At 41.3% G+C, this 5,015-nt stretch overlaps 1 pseudogene; it reads right to left on the bottom strand.

The window, feature by feature from the left end:
• Positions 1 to 375: 375 nt before the first annotated feature.
• Positions 376 to 5,015, bottom strand: LOC119349945 (annotated as a pseudogene).

Raw genomic sequence — 5,015 nt, 5'->3', positions numbered from 1 at the left:
CAGGTATGTCAATTGCAAGACTGACTAGTTCAGTTTCTGTTCACATTGATTCTGATGCTGATACCCCTAGTAAGAAATCGATGGTTCATGTCATTTCCCATGCAATCACAGTGTTTGAAGTTGTAAACAGGTTCTTTTTATCTTGTGACATGATCTAATCTGACAGGCTAGATGCTTGAGATCATTATGAATGTATTGCTGAACTCATAACTCTTGTATTTTGGGCTCAACTTCATGATGCATGCATATGTTGTTGGTATGAATAATTTGAGCTTATAATAGCTTGATCTTAATAGTAAAAGAAACACACAGAAGGAGAACATCTAAACTATTTTCATGCCAAAACATGTGGTATGTGATGGATTTCATCATGAACTAGAAGTGTCCGTGAAACATCTCGGACGGCACATACTTTAATTTGCTTGATTCCAACTGATTGCAATGTGAACACTTGTCAACCAGTAGACTAATTTGCTCTGCTACTTTTTGTCTGTTGGTGCAGGAGGATGAACTGGGACTGCCTACCGTGCCACACGCATCAATTCGTACCTGAAAGTAACAAAAAAGCTATGGTGTAGGTTTTGATCTCGTTGTAAATGGTCGGCACTTTGTTTATGCATGGACAAATTCATTGTATCTTGCATCATATACCACTGCAATTCGTTGACGATGAAATGTCTCTTTCCCTTTGTGCTGGAACAATAGTGTGTGATAAAGGGAGTGTTCTCTATACGGTTGTACATCCTGTTGTTAGTATGTCTCTGCTGAGTTGAATTGGTATCTGCTTCTCTGATAATGAAATTATGGGACGTTGCTAGCTCTTTTTTACCTAGTACTGTTGTACTTTTCTTGGTTTTATGCACCTATATCCGCGTGTTCACATTCATTTGTTCCATTTACGCATCGAACACTTGATCATTGTGATCGTTCCTGCTTGGTATACTTTGATACCCAGAGAACAATAAAGTGGGATGACATGATAAAGTGTCAGTTTTGGATTCCATTTTTTCACCTTCAGGTTCATGGGAGCAATCAGTAATAATAAGGAAAAGGACTACATACTTCTGCCCCACAACCCTCTGTAAGTCGTTTTGCTTAGTATATTGTGGTACTTCTCTTTTTTATGCACCTATCTCCATTGTGCTTACATTCATTTCATCCCGTTTATGCGATGTGATTATTCCTGCTTGGTCCAAATATATTCTTTTATATCGATTCCCATATGGAATAAATAAAGCATGACTACATGGTACTGCACCAGTTTTGGATTTCATTTTTTTCTTCAATCTTTAGGTTATGAGAGCAATAATAGATAAAAAGAGACAAATATTAGGACGCATTTTAAGTACCCTGCAGACAACAGCCGGAAGAAAGTGTCACATGTGGATACTACGGTCTTTAACAAATATAAGCAACCCGCAAACCCAAATTATATTTATGCATATAAATAAAAATCAGCAAGCGAACAAACAGAGAAATATCAAGAACACAGGACAAGACACACATTTTTACGTGGGAAACCCTTGAGGGAAAAACCACACGCACACAATGGTGAGCTTTGTTGTATCAGGAGAGTCTACAAATACATAGACTTACAATGAGTCGTCAACTCATCCTGTGAGGCATGGCATGGCATACAAGAGGTATATAGGTGGTGTATGAGTGACTTGAGTAAAAAATCGGAAACCTGAATCGGACTCAGCTTTGACAGACCCTGGTTTCTCACTACGATTCAGACCTTATATCAGCATGCATCCCTTGCTGTAATATAAGCGCGCTGAAATGCACAGAACAAGAACTAGAAGATGGTCGCTGGATGAGCGTTTGGTATGCCTCCTGCATGGTTGGCCTTGCTTGGGGAGAAGATTCCAAACAAGATAAGGCCAACTTGATGAGCAGAGCTAAGTTATTCTCTTCTGTTGTTATTGGTGTTGTCGGCCGTTGGTCCAGAATATCTTTCACCATCATTGATTGTCCGCCGTTAGAAAGACTACCATCTAATAAATTTCTTGGATGCTTGCCCATCACTAGCTCTAACACAACCACCCCAAAGCTATAGACATCACATTTCTCTGTCGCAACAGATGTGTACGACAGTTCTGCACAAAAGCGTCGAAAACATTAGAATTAGGAACAAATGGATAGAGACGAATGCTTCTGATGTGAAAAACATGGTTATACTAGTACGTACCAGGAGCTATGTAGCCAAATGTTCCTTCTAGTGCACTCCAGTTTGACGAATTGGGCTTAAGAATCCTTGCCGTGCCGAAATCCGAGACAAAAGCCTTGAAGGATGTATCAAGTAAGATGTTGTTGCTTGTGATATCTCGATGGATTATAGGTGGACTGCATTCGTGGTGCAAATAAGATATTGCTTGAGCCACATCAGTTGCAAGAGCAATTCTCTTCTTCCAATCTAATTCCTTTGCTAGCTCCTGATTTTCCAATATTCCGTGGAGGCTTCCCTGCTGAATGTAGTCGTAGACTAGAAATTTATACACTGGATGGGAGCAGAATCCATACATTTTGACAATGCTTCGTTGTCGGATTTGCGTTAAGATTTCCATTTCACTACGAAATCTTCTTTCATCATCCAACTCTTCTTCGGTCTGATGAAGCTTCTTCACAGCAATCAGCTGCCCATCTTGGAGTTGGGCCTTGTAGACTTTCCCGTATCCTCCTGTTCCAGTGATGTACTTATCATCAAAGTCTTCTGTTGCCCTTAAAATATCGTCAAATGCTAATCTTCCATCAAAATTCCGAACAGAGAATAAGTCGCTTGCTTCAGCAATGACACCTTCTTGTGGTTTTCTCTTGTTATGCCGAAGAATTATTATGACAGCAATCGCAAAAACAATGTTGAAACCCACCACAAGAACAATTGGCAAAAGCAAACCAAGTGTCTTCCATTTGTGGTGACCATCTATTGGGCTTGAATAACAAGGTGGCAGGCCAAAGAGATTACCACACAGACCTTTATTGGGAAGAAACCAACTTGCTGAAGCATTTTGGAGTAGTCATGTTGTTGGGATTGGTCCTTCCAAGACATTGTAGGACACATCAAGTGTTGAAAGGCTCACCATGCTTGCAAAGGAGGATGGAATGCTGCCAGCGAACTTATTATGTGATAAATTAAGAGATTCTAGCATCCCCATCTTCCCAAGTTGCTGCGGCAACGCACCACTAAGGTTATTGTTGCTCACATCTAACATGATCTGCAGGCCTACTAAATTTCCAATCGCACTAGGTAAACTCCCCCTAAAGTGGTTGTTCTTGATCTTCAAGTACTGTAGTTTCGTGCATGCCCCTAGTTCCTCAGGTATTAATCCACTCAGTTTGTTTCCAGAAATATCAAGGTATCCTAGATTGCCCAACTTTTCTATCTGTGTAGGTATAGATCCAGATAGTTGGTTCAATGACATGTTCAGGCTATATAGATTGGTTAAAGTGCAGATTTCTGGTGGAACCTCACCACTAAGATGATTCGATTCGAGTCTTAGTACTACTAGGTTGGATAATTTAGAAAGGATTGGAGGTATGGAACCCGAGATCATATTGTTTCCTAGAGATAGTACTGTTAGCTGGGTACATTCACCTAGATTTGGTGAGATCTCCCCAGAGAGTCTATTCGATGCCAAGCTCATTTTTATTAGTTGTGGATACACACCAAAATGCTGAGATATATCTCCTGTTAGTTGGTTCGACCCAAGCTCAATTCGAACCAAACTAGAACATTTGTTCAAACTCTTTGGAATGGGCCCATTGAACATATTGGAAAAGACAGTGAGATATCGAAGTCTGCCACCTGAACATATATTTGCCGGTAAAGGCCCTGAAAGTGAATTGTTAGACAACCCAAGTTCAACAAGGTTTATGAGATTTCCAAATTCTAGAGGAAGAGAACCTGATAATTTGTTGTCATAGATTTGCACTTCTTGTATGCTCTGCAGCTTCCCAAAAGTTTTTGGTATTGATCCAGAAATTTGGTTTTGATACAAGCCTAAATATTTGAGGTTCACTAGATTGCCAATTTCCTGCGGGATGGAACCGGTTATCTGATTTTCAAAGAGGGCGAGTTGGTTTAGCATAGTGAGGTTGCCTAGTTCTGGTGGTATTGAACCTGTAATTCGATTTCTATAGAGACGAAGTATATTGAGCATACTCAGGTTCCCTATTTCTGGGGGTATTGGACCTGTGATTTGATTTTCAGAGAGAGAAAGTACATTCATCTTAGTGAGATTGGTTATGGAGACTGGAATTATACCTGAAAAATCATTTGAATTAAGCCCAAGATATATCAAATGGACTAGTCTACCTAGTTCATGGGGTATAGGCCCTGAAAGTTGATTACCATGCAGGGACAAACCACTTAGATGTAGAATCTGTAGGTTGACAAGCCTTCCAATCTCCTCAGGAATGGGACCTGATACCATGTTTTGGTGAATGGCAAGATGAGTTAACATTGTTAAGTTACCCAGAGACGTAAGGATATGTCTCGTGAGTCTATTGGATGTAAGTTCAAGCACCCTGATACTTTGCAGGCCAGCAATCTCGTAAGGAATTTTCCCTGTGAGCTGGTTGTTGCCAAGATTAAGCACCGAAAGTGCTGACAAGGTGTTGATACTAGCAGGTAGTGCACCATGAAGACTGCTGTTCATAAGGTCAATATATGCGAGGAATGGAAGAGCCGAGAAATTGAGCTCACCAAGATGGCCATGGATGCCAGCATCTGGCAGGGAGATGTTTGTCACCACCCAGGGCGTGCGGTGGCCATGGCGGACAGCCGTGCACATGATGCCCGTCCAGTTGCAGGGGCTAGTGTTTTCTTGCCAAGAGTTCATCCGAAGCGGTGGCCTCGCAAGTGTAGCTTTCCAGTGGAGGAGAGCCATGCGTTGAGACCTCATTGAGATCCCTCCATGGCGCGCTGCATATGCTTCTTGCAATGGAAGAAGGCATGCCACAAGCAGCAGGCTGAAGTAGAACAAATGCTCCATTTTGCTGCCTAGTTTTTGCAT

Source organism: Triticum dicoccoides, chromosome 1B, assembly GCF_002162155.2.
Source record: "Triticum dicoccoides isolate Atlit2015 ecotype Zavitan chromosome 1B, WEW_v2.0, whole genome shotgun sequence".
NCBI classification, from domain to species: domain Eukaryota; kingdom Viridiplantae; phylum Streptophyta; class Magnoliopsida; order Poales; family Poaceae; genus Triticum; species Triticum dicoccoides.
Note: the sequence above shows the minus strand (reverse complement) of the source record. Positions and strands in the feature narration are given on the sequence as shown.